Source organism: Helianthus annuus, chromosome 4 (genome assembly GCF_002127325.2).
Source record: "Helianthus annuus cultivar XRQ/B chromosome 4, HanXRQr2.0-SUNRISE, whole genome shotgun sequence".
In the NCBI taxonomy this organism is placed as follows: domain Eukaryota; kingdom Viridiplantae; phylum Streptophyta; class Magnoliopsida; order Asterales; family Asteraceae; genus Helianthus; species Helianthus annuus.
Window position 1 is genome coordinate 33,051,094 of NC_035436.2, and position 12,892 is coordinate 33,063,985.

General features: G+C 41.8%; 1 long non-coding RNA gene and 1 pseudogene across 1 annotated transcript; one reads left to right on the forward strand and one right to left on the reverse strand.

The window, feature by feature from the left end:
* Positions 1-486: 486 nt before the first annotated feature.
* Positions 487-1,233, reverse strand: LOC110934504. Its single transcript, XR_002588393.2, has 2 exons — positions 1,161-1,233; positions 487-1,021 (listed from the first exon to the last, which is right to left on the reverse strand). It is a non-coding gene; the product is annotated as an uncharacterized LOC110934504 (long non-coding RNA).
* Positions 1,234-4,116: 2,883 nt separating this feature from the next.
* The window catches only part of LOC110933147, a 33,987-nt pseudogene continuing 25,211 nt past the window's right edge, over positions 4,117-12,892 (forward strand).

A 12,892-nucleotide genomic window follows, 5' to 3' on the forward strand; every position in this document is an offset into this window, starting at 1 on the left:
TTGCTATAGGATTTGATGAGCTCGGTACCAACCGGTACCGAAAATACCGTTACCGAAAATTCTCAAAAGTGGATACCGGTGCCGAATATACCTGGTGAGATATGGTTCGGTACCGGTTGGTACCGGTATTTGAGGGTAAAACCGGTGAATACCGGTGCCGAACCGATACCAAAAATGTCAAAAGTCGGTACCGAAAATATACCCGGTTTGATAAATTTGATACCGGTACCCGATACCATTTGCTAATCACCTGTTGATGTTATTGTTCATTTTCTTTTAATTTTAATATATAGGTAAACTAGATTTAATTATAAGTTTAGGGTTTGATTTAATTTTAAACAAATTAGAGGGATTAGAGTGTAAATGACCTTGAACCTGAAGGATGGTATTGAAAATTTTCATTTAAAATGATTTTTCCTCTTCGATTCTAAATTCCGAATGGGGAAACTCAGAAACCGACGATTTGTTCTTTTTACGTAACAGATGAAAAATAATTAGGATTCATGATTAAATCACTCATTATGGGAAACAAATAATCTTGTTAATGTTCATAAACTAATCGGTTCTCACAAATTCACATACTCTCTCTCTCTCTCAAAATATCAAAATACTCTGAACCTCCGCTACACAGATTGAAAATTCGGAAGCCACCGCTGGAACAACCTTCTCCGGTGACAACAACAGCCATTCCACCACCACGCAACTTAACGCCACCGTACAAACATGCCATCAACAAACCACAACCACAACCAACCGGAGTTACGCCGTCATGCGTTGCAAAATTATCGCAACCACCATTCACAGCCGTCTACCACCATTCACGCAATTATACGCCGTTTTTCGAATCAGGTTTTGAATAAAAAAAATAAAACTATGATCTAGAAGTTGTTTTTGTTCTAGTGACGGTGTAGCTTTACGTAAACTGTGAATCACCATTGTTGCTCTTAGTTCCGTTTGACTATCCGAAGCGCCTTCAGTCTCCGATCAACTTCTTCTGACAATTATGGTTGAGTAATGGTACCTGATGGTGAATTAAACAGACTCAATAACAACACAAAAATATATACAAGAAGTAATATGATACATGGATAAGATTCGAGTATTTGGTTTTTAAATTCGTGTATCCATCTAAATTGTTTTTTGAACCGAACTTTACACACCCTTGGAAATAACTGTAAATCCCGCCGCATCACACGACCACCCATTTAGTTTAGAATGATTTGTTTCAACAATAGATGTCCATTTTTTCACATGTTCGTAGTCAACATATTTATAGTTTAATTGAAATTATAAAGTCATTGTCCAAAAAGAAACTAATCCTGAATTCTAAAACATTCTAGAAGGTGTAGGTTACCTTCTGGTACTGGTCTCTTAGGCTATGCTCGGTAATTCACTGTATGTTGGGTGCTGACCGTTGGAACTTTTCGCTCAATAGTGTTATATATGAAATTTTTGTATAGAAATTTTTAGATATATACATTTTCGACCTCCTGGTTCTATAGAAATTTTTTGGTATATATGTTTTCGAATCCTCCATCCGTCATCCGGGTCAAGCTTCGCCACTGTCGCTCACGTCTTAAAAAAACATACTTACTACTAGTACCGAGAGTACTCTACTCAGACTATGAGTAGTGGTTCACCATATCAAGTAGAAAAATTCGTTATTTGACGTTCACGTGATCAATAAGTGATATTACTCTTGGAATGGTGTAATAGTATAAAATGTATGAATCAAACAATACCATGAGTTTGGACTTTTCATACATACTCACTCTCTTTGTCTATAATCAAAACCAACCCCTCTCTTACTCTCATGATGGAGACTACGAAGGCCATGAGTTTGAACCATTTCACATGTAAGGAGGATAGTGTTTCAAATGTGGTTGGATGTGATTTCACATGACCACTACATATGGGTACATTCATAGAAACCTGCTTTTTAGAGCATTCACTCCAACTTCTTCTCTATCAAAATTCATATAATTACACTAAAAATCACAATATTTTCTCTTTTCTTTTCATTTAAATGATATTTTTTATACTTTCATCATTATCTTTTATTTCTCCTCTACTTACAACCACTTTTAAAAAATATTAAATAACCAATGTGGGGAACAATGTCACCCCAAATATATAAATGAAAAGTAAAATTTTATATTATAAGAAATGATTGTTAGTGTTTTTGAGTGGTTGTGAGCGGAGAACAGAAAAAAATATATGCAAATATTACTGTTCATATGTAAATATAAGGGAAAAAATATCTAGAGAGAGAAAAGCTTATAAATTTTTTAATATTTTAAGGAATGGTTGTGAGTAGAGGATAGAGTAAAGATAATAATAAAGGTATAAAAATATTACATTTTCTCCACCATCCTTCACCTCATCTTCAAAATTTATAAAATTTAACAAAAATTCATTACATTCTATTCGTTTACTTTATCTACACCCCTATAATAACAGTACCTACACACTCCACCCAAATTTGAAAAGTTACTATTCACCTCTATATCCAAGGGCGTACCCACCTCAAGCTGTGGTGGGCAGATGCACCCTTTGAAAAACTAATTTTTAGTTTTATTTTTTTACGAAAATTTCAACCGCACCTCTTTGAAATTTTCACCCGCACTCCTTGCAAATTTTCAACCGCCTCACTCAGAAAAAAAAAACTGTTATGAATTTATATAAAAATTAAACGTTGACTATTATTTAATATATATAACACAATTTATATAATTATTTTTTAACCACTTATTTACTTAATTACTTAACCCAATCAAAGACCAATCTACATTTTTATTAACCCAAGCCCAAACCCAACCTAAAGAAATTTGAACTAAATAAAATAACCCAAACTCATCCACCAATTCGAACTCCAAATCACGCCCCAAAAAAACTTCCGGCAACTTGACGCCATTGCTCACGACTGGACGACTTTTTTTGCCTGAAAAACCAAAATTCCGGCAATACCGATCCATATTACCCCAGAATTCCGACATAGAACTACTATGGTTTCTTTATTGATTTTTTTTTTGTTTTATGTGGTGATTAGGAGAAAACATAGACGTATAAGGGTTTGATCTCTTTATATTTTTTTGATGTTTTTTTGGTTGTTATAGACTTGTAGTTAAATGATTTTGTTGTTTTATTCATATTATAACTTTGTTTGTTTAAATGATTACTTAAAAGTAATCAACATTTAATACTATGGCTTGAATGTTTGAAAATAAAATTGAAAATTATGAACTATGGTTGAACATGATTGTTTATTTTGTTTAAGTGTTTAATGTTGTTTAATGAACTTCTGGAGCATTTTATATTTGATAGGAACCACGAGTAAGAATGTAATAAACTTATAAAGTGTTCAGTATCTCTAGATAATGTTTTGGATAGATTTCAAAAATGAAAACCTGTAGGGCACATTTTTAAATACGTTTATAATGACGTTTGACGTGTTTTTGATGATTATATAAATTTTATTTTGATATTCTTTTGTCTTGTATGACCCGATCCGACCCCCTATGAACCGATTTTTTCTACATAGATAGAGGCCTAAAATCTTAAAAAATATTCCGCACCTCTAGCAAAAGATTTTGGGGTCCCCCACAACTTATATCATCTCTCACATACACACTTGCACACATACACATATATAAAAAGAAAAATAAATTGAAAAAAGAGAAGAAAGAATAAAAAAAGAATATAGAGTTAGATATGGTGAATAGGATGTGGAACATTTTTTATATAAGAGATAAATTTTGAAAAGTATGATTTTAACTTAAAGTATAAGATAATTACATAAATAATGGTGGAGGGAATATGAATCTTCTTAGGGACCCGAGGTGGTGAGTGATACACCCCCCATCACTTGTGAAAAACTTTAGCATACCGCCGCTACCATCATTTATCATGCGTGGAAGTTTTAATGCGTGATTAATATCACGCGTGAAAAAACAAAAAAAAAAATCCGACCGTTTGTTGATTTTGACCGTTATTTTTTGAACGTTTGATTTAATAAAAAAGAACACTTTAAACAATCTATATATACTTCACAATTTTTATACCATTTTACCCACACCAAAACACAAACACATATCACACATTCTACATATTTCAAAAATGGATTTTCTTACGGATTCGACGTTTCCGATATACAGCAATAGCGATACAGATAGCCAATCGTCTTCCGACAACGAGACGCTTGATCTTTTCGTGTCGGTGTATAGCGAACTTGAAGGAAGTTCGAACCGCCCAAAGAAGAAAATGATGGATCGTGAACTATATGTGACAACCCTCACTAAATCAGGTATCCGTACGGTTTAATTAATAACTAATTACTGTTTAATTACTGTGCTTGCTTGAAATTACTGATGAACTGCTACTTGATTTCTGATACTTGTACATACATGCATCATACTTTAATTACCGTCACTACATTATTTACATACTGAACTCTAGTGACAAACATGATGCACAAAAGCACAGTAGCACTATGAACGGATAACCTATTGAACATGCTGATAAAGCCAGCATAAGGCAGATATTGCCTCTAAGGCCTGTATGAGCCAGAAATATTTCACTACACCCATAGTGAGTGTAGGGAAACAAGGGTTGTAGAACTGCGTCTCTAGGGATAAGTTACAATGACTGGATGTGCCTAGGACATACACTAAGCACAAAACTCAGCACTTTAATAAACAATTCAGCTTCTAGCTAACTAATAAAGTGCCAAAACATGAGAAAATATTACTAGACACTTTCCAAAGTGTCGAGAATAAGTTGTGTCACTAAAAATGGTATTAACGACACTCTAAAAGCTTTGTTAAGCGTTTTAACGGATTACTATCCAACCGAACAACCGGACTATACCCGGAACATGAAAATATTGTTAATAACATTATTTGTCTTTCTCTGAGCCAGTTAGGGTCCCTGAATACCCTAACACCCGCCATAAAGCACAACACACAACTAACCGGGTTAATCCCTTAACTAACCTAATTAACCACGCTTCCGCAAAGCCAGGGTGTGACAGCTTGGTATCAGAGCTCTAATCATAGCGAACTAGGATTCCTTCTCGAGTCTAGACTATGATCACTAGGGCTCTCACGAAAACATTTTTACTGCATACCACTTAAGTTCAGATCCAAAACGTCTTTATAAACAAATGTTGAGCACATTTTATTTATTTATTATTAGGCTCAGTCTTGGAGGCTGAGGCTCGGTCTTGGAGGCCGAGGCTCGATCTAAGAGATCGAGGTAGATGGCTAGTAAGACTAGGAAGAGTAGGCTCAGTCTTGGAGGCTGAGGCTCGGTCTTGGAGGCCGAGGCTCGATCTAAGAGATCGAGGTAGATGGCTAGTGAGGCTAGGAAGAGTAGGCTCAGGCTCAGTCTTGGAGGCCAAGGCTCGATCTAAGAGGTCGAGGTAGATGATAGAGCAGTCTTAGAGACTGGGAGAATTTGGCTAGTGGGACTAGGAATGTCAGTCTAGGAGACTGGGAGGCTAGTGGGACTAGGAGAATTATGTGATTTCTTACTTGGTGACTAATGTGTTTACCTGATTATATGACTGATTATTTGTGCATATTTGTGCTTATGTTACAGACACATGGACTCGCCCGGCACTGGCGTCTCAGACACCACCGGACCTAGACCTGTAGTATCAGATGACCTAGCATCTTCAGAGCACGAGGTGCACACGTCGGACGTTTCTAGCATGGACGAGGACGACTTTCAGCCCTTCGCGCTACCTGACGAGGCTGATGAGCTCGCCGATGGCCCTCTTGTTGAGTACCTACCATTAGTGGAGATCCCTGCTCCCATACCCTTAGCTGTTTACCCTGCCTACGATTTACTTCTTGACGCCGAGGCTGACGGCGATAATGATCTGTTTGACGATGATCTCCTAGAGGACGATGAGGAGGGCGAGGCCCTCATAGCCGACGGAGGACTTTTACTGCTTGCAGATGCTCCAGCTGCGGCGTCACCTGCATACTCACCTGCTCCAGACTCCTTCGAGTCTGTGGCCTCCGCACCTTCCCACACTCTGAGCGCACAGCACTTTTCACATGGTTCAGATCCTGACCAGGCATCTTCTGTTGCCCCTATTCCTAGCTTTGCTTTCGACCACGATGATGTGGAGGATTCCGATCCTATTTTTCCCCCAGGATTCGACCCGGATCAGGATATAGAGTTTATACCTATGGATCAGCCTATGGAGGATCTAGTAGACCCAGCTGACCCAGTGGATCCCATCGACCCTGAGTTTGACTTTGAGATGGCTTTTGATGATCCCGAGCCTGCCATCGCCGCTGAGCAGGCAGCCGCTCTAGACCCTGTGCTTGAGCATGACCCCGTTCATGTTGGCATGCCTATTGAGCCTGTGATTGCTGACCCACCTGTTGATGATCACCCTGTGGATGCTCCGTTGATGGAGGGCGATCATGTCATTGCTGCTGATCATGTTGATCACCCACTTATTGCTGATGCACCCGTTCACCCTCTTGTTGCTCCCCCACCTGATCCCGTTCCACTAGAGCCCGAGCATGCATTATTCGCGACCCACATGGATCCACGAGATGAGCACGCACAGCACGGGTGAATTCCTGCTGATGATGAGGTTCCACCTATTCCCCCTCAGATCACTGATACTCGTCACGTTGATACCTCCTTTTCATTCCCTCGGTTTACACCTCCAGCGCGACCTGGAGAGGGTTCCTCGGCCCATCCCTTTGGGCATGTGCCGACATCTATTCCCTTCATGTCACAGTTTCCACCTGTTTTACCCCCTGTTTCTCCATTTCATGTGGCACCTTTTGATCCAGCCAGGGAGCCGTTTCTCTGGTCATCACCACCTATCATGCCACCGACTGACCCCTACCATCCTTTCCACATGGGGTACACTATTGAGGACGTTTTGATGTCTTTCGTCGCCCAGCACGAGGCACACACACAGCGCATTCAGGAGCTTGAGAGAGCTCAGCCGCCACCGTGTCAGTGCCAGGGTCAGACCCACTCTCCTTTGCAGCCCTCTCGACCTGTACCCCCAGATTATGCTGCACGTCTATTTGCACTAGAACAGCAGGTTGCTTCTTTCCTTCGTACTCAGAGAGCCATGGAGGAGGACTGGCTCCAGTTGCGTCGTTTGTTTTACACTCACTTTCCCCCTCCTCCACCGCCATCCGTATAGAGCTCATCAGTGTCGTTTGGGTAGACGTTGGTGAGAAGACGGCGATTGCTTTTGACTGCACAGCATTTTTGGATACTACTTTCTGATTATGACTTTTGTTGATTTTGTACATGGGATGTAGTGACACTGATTTGATATAGTTTTTGGACAGGGGTGATGTAGCCCTTAGTCGATTGATGTTGTATGACACTGTGATGTACTTGTACACTTACTATGTGGTCTCGATATATGGCAATCGCAGTATTCTCATCATATTTGATGCTTGATTGATTATTTATATTTTTATGACATGGGATGTTGTGTGAATGATATTTGTGACAAGAGATGATATGTGAATGATATATTGATAACATGAGATGTTATGTACTATTACTATCATTATATACGTACGCTCTACTATGGCCTGACCAACGTAAACACATCTTTAGAAGATGCCGCCCAGACGTCAACAACCGCAAATGACTACCAATCAGGCAGAACTCCAGCAAATCATCGCTGCTGCCATCGCACAATACGCCGCCTCTCAAGGAGGGACTAGTGGAAGCAACTCAGGCAATACTGGCAACAACAACAACCCGCCTCATGGTAATACTAAGTCATTTAGACATACCATGACCTAATTGGATATCTATGGCAAAGATGCTAATGTCGTTCACATGTTATACTATACGTGCAGGGTGCACCTATAAGCAGTTTCTAGACTGCAAGCCAGTCAACTTTGATGGCACAGGAGGTGCTGTCTCCTTTGTTCGTTGTGCTGAGAAAACTGAATCTGTTCTTCGCATGAGCAAATGCGCACTAGATCAGCAAGTCACCTATATCTCTGGGCTATTCTTGGATGGAGCCCTATCTTGGTGGGATTTGCAAGTACAGACACTTGGTGAAGCTGCTGCCTACGCGCTAACCTGGACCGAACTGAAGGAACTTATGCGCAAAAAGTACTATTCCCGCGCTGAAATCCAAAGATTGGAAACAGAGTTCTGGCATTTAAAGATGGAAGGTCCAAAGATCGCAGAATACGTTCAGAGGTTTCATGACTTATTGCATGTGGTACCCTACATGGTCACTCCAGAGTTCAAAAGGATTGAACGTTTTATTTGGGGATTAGCTCCTTAAATCATAAGCATGGTGACCTCTTCCAAGCCTGCGACTATTACTGAGGCAATTGATTTGAGCGTGGCTCTCACAGAGGAGGCTATTCGCCTGAACAAGTTCGATGATGCTGAGACTAAGAAGAAAGAGACTCATGTGGAGTCATCAGGAGGTACAAGCGGAAGTTTTCAAACTTCAAGCAAGGCACTAGCGGTGTGGTTAAGAAAGGGGAATCAAGCATGCCAGCTCAGGTTACAGCTGGTAGTGGGAAGAAAGGAAAAGGATACATGGGCACCCAGCCCAAGTGTAATACCTGCCAGCGCCACCATTCTGGCCGTTGTGGTTTGAAAGTTTGTGAAGCTTGTGGAAGGACTGGCCACCTGAAGGATTCTTGTTGGGCCATAGCTGGCCAGAGAGGCCAGGGAGGATTCGGAAACAAAAACACCAACCGGGGCGGAAATGGAAATCGCCCACAAGGGAACAATGGAGGTGATGGAAATCGAGTTAACAATGCTAATCAAGCGGGCGCTGCGAATCGTAATCAGAGGAATAATCAAGCTGGTGGAAATGGGCAAAGATCCGGATGCTTCAACTGTGGTGATCTTGGGCACTACAAGAGGAATTGCCCAGAGTTGAGCCAAGCCCGTGGTAGGGTTTTCAACATGGAAGCAAGGGAAGCGCGCCAGGATCCCAATGTCGTTACTGGTACGTTCCCTGTAAACCAACGCTATGCATCCGTTTTATTTGATACTGGCGCCGATTATAGCTTCGTATCATTAGAGTTTAAGAATATGCTTGGTTTAGCCGCTAGTAAATTAGATATTCCGTACTCGATCGAATTGGCGAATGGAAAGTTGGTAGAAGCCAATGAAGTTATTAGAGGTTGTGTGATCGAATTGGGAGAGCGTGAGTTTGCTCTGGATCTACTACCAGTCCAGTTGGGAAGCTTCGACGTGGTGGTTGGAATGGAATGGTTATCAGGCAAAAAGGCTGAGATAGTTTGTCATGAAAAGGTCGTTCGTATCCCAACCGAAGATGGTGAGACAATTGTGGTTCACGGAGAAAAGCGTGATACGCCGTTAAAAATTATCAACTGCCTGAAAGCGCGAAAGTGCTTATAGAAGGGATGTGCTGCCTTCCTGGCACACATCGTGGATAAGAAGGCTGCTGAAGAACCGAAGATCGAAGACATCCCTATCGTGAGGGAATATCCAGAAGTCTTCCCAGAGGACTTGCCTGGATTGCCGCCTCAGAGGCAAGTAGAGTTTCGCATCGACCTAGTTCCAGGCGCCGCGCCTGTGGCTAAGGCACCCTATAGACTTGCTCCGTCTGAGATGCAGGAACTGTCGACACAACTTCAAGAGTTGCTAGACAAGGGATTTATCTGACCAAGCTTCTCGCCTTGGGGAGCTCCAGTTTTGTTTGTCAAGAAGAAGGACGGTAGCTTTCGAATGTGTATTGACTACCGGGAGTTGAACAAGTTGACGATCAAGAATAGATACCCTCTGCCAAGGATTGATGATCTGTTTGACCAACTGCAAGGTTCAAGCTTTTATTCAAAGATCGATCTTCGATCTGGATACCATCAGTTAAGGATACAAGAGGAGAGTATCCTGAAGACAGCCTTCAGAACTCGATATGGACACTACGAGTTTCTAGTCATGCCGTTTGGGTTGACAAACGCACCTGCAGTGTTCATGGATTTGATGAATAGAGTTTGCAAGCCGTATTTGGACAAGTTTGTGATAGTGTTCATCGATGATATCTTGATTTATTCAAAGACGAAGGCCGAGCACGAACAACATTTAAGAGCCATTTTGGAATTGCTGAAGAAGGAACAGCTGTATGCCAAGTTCTCTAAGTGTGAGTTTTGGCTACGAGAAGTCCAATTCCTTGGGCACGTGGTAAATGGCGATGGAATCCACGTGGATCCAACCAAGATCGAAGCGATCAAGAATTGGGAAACGCCAAAGACGCCAACCGAGATTCGACAATTCTTAGGTTTGGCTGGTTATTACCGAAGATTCATTGAGGATTTTTCAAAGATCGCTCAACCATTGATGCTCCTCACGCAGAAAGATAAGAAGTTTGATTGGGGAATCAAACAGGAAGAAGCGTTCCAGATATTGAAGGAAAAGCTCTGCAACGCGCCAATCTTAGCACTACCGGAAGGTACAGATGATTTTGTGGTATACTGTGACGCCTCACGTCAAGGATTGGGTTGCGTGTTGATGCAACTCCAAAAGGTTATTGCTTATGCGTCACGGCAGCTGAAAGTGCACGAAAAGAACTATACCACTCACGATTTGGAACTCGGCGCAGTGGTTTTTGCTTTAAAGATCTGGAGACACTACCTTTATGGTACGAAGTGTACAATTTTTACAGATCACAAAAGCCTACAACACATATTCAACCAGAAGGAGCTGAATATGAGGCAAAGACGATGGGTCGAGTTGCTGAATGATTACGACTGCGAGATAAAGTATCATCTAGGGAAGGCGAATGTGGTCGCCGATGCCCTAAGTCGAAAGGAGAGGATCAAGCCCATAAGGGTTAGGGCTTTAGAGATGATCATCCAAACCGATCTTTCCTTGCGCATTCGTGCCGCGCAAAAAGAAGCTCTCAAGGAAGGAAACCTTGAAGAAGAATATCTCCGTGGGATGGAGAAGCTATTGGTACCAAACAAGGAAGGAACGTTATGTTTTGAGAAAAGGATTTGGGTTCCTTTGTTTGGAGGTTTAAGGAAGGTTATCTTTGATGAAGCTCACAAGTCGCGGTACTCTATCCACCCTGGAGCGGATAAGATGTACCAAGATCTTAAGGATTACTACTGGTGGCCTAGGATGAAAGGCGATGTTGCTGTTTATGTGAGCAAGTGTTTAACGTGCGCTAAAGTGAAAGCGGAATACCAGAAGCCCTCGGGACTTCTGCAACAACCGGAAATTCCCAAGTGGAAGTGGGAACAAATCTCCATGGATTTTATTACGAAGTTGCCAAGAACGCCAAAAGGCCACGACACTATTTGGGTAATAGTGGACCGATTGACGAAGTCAGCACACTTCTTACCTATCGGAGAGAAGGATAATACGAGCAAGTTGGCCGAAATTTACATGAAAGAGATTGTTACACACCATGGAGTACCTCTTTCAATCATCTCTGATAGAGACGGGAGGTTCGTCTCAAGGATTTGGCAATCCTTCCAGGAAGATTTTGGCTCGCAATTGAATATGAGCACCGCGTTTCACCCGCAGACCGACGGGCAAAGCGAACGGACGATACAGACTTTGGAAGACATGCTGAGAGCGTGTGTTATGGATTTGGGTGGTAGCTGGGATAAGCATTTGCCTTTGGTTGAATTTTCATACAACAGCTACCACACCAGTATCGGTGCCGCGCCATTCGAAGCTCTATATGGCCGCAAGTGCAGGTCACCGCTCTGTTGGTCTGACGCAGGTTATAGACAGTTGGTTGGTCCTGATGTGGTCTAGGAAACCACGGACAAGATTGCACAGATCCGAGATCGCATCAATGCGGCTCGTGACCGTCAGAAAGCCTACGCGGATCGAAAAAGGAAGCCTCTGGAATTTGAGGTAGGAGATATGGTTTTGTTGAAGGTATCACCCTGGAAGGGTGTGGCACGCTTCGGGAAGCGTGGAAAGTTGAATCCGCAGTATATTGGTCCGTTTAAAATCTTGGAAAGAATTGGGTCCGTAGCATACAAGTTAGATCTACCTGCCGAACTGAATGGTGTTCACGATACGTTCCACGTATCAAATTTAAGGAAGAGTCCAACGCAAGATACCGTTGTCATTCCGACCGACGAAATTCATGTTGACGACACGCTCCACTTCGTTGAAGAACCTGTAGAGGTTACGGATTGGAAAGTGAACAAGACCCGCCGGAGCAGTGTCAAGCTCGTCAAGGTTCGTTGGAATGCCAGACATGGTCCTGAATACACCTGGGAACGTGAGGACCGGATGAAAGAGAAATACCCCCACTTATTTCCCAAGAACCCTGCGACTAGAAGCAGAACTTAAAATTTCGGGACGAAATTTTTCTAACGGGGGGAGAATGTGACAACCCTTACTAAATCAGGTATCCGTACGGTTTAATTAATAACTAATTACTGTTTAATTACTGTGCTTGCTTGAAATTACTGATGAACTGCTACTTGATTTCTGATACTTGTACATACCTGCATCATACTTTAATTACCATCACTACATTATTTACATACTGAACTCTAGTGACAAACATGATGCACAAAAGCACAGTAGCACTATGAACGGATAACCTATTGAACATGCTGATAAAGCCAGCATCAAGCAGATATTGCCTCTAAGGCCTGTATGAGCCAGAAATATTTCACTACACCCATAGTGAGTGTAGGGAAACAAGGGTTGTAGAAGTGCGTCTCTAGGGATAAGTTACAATGACTGGATGTGCCTAGGACATACACTAAGCACAAAACTTAGCACTTTAATAAACAATTCAGCTTCTAGCTAACTAATAAAGTGCCAAAACATGAGAAAATATTACTAGACACTTTCCAAAGTGTCGAGAATAAGTTGTGTCATTAAAAATGGTATTAACGACACTCTAAAAGCTTTGTTAAGC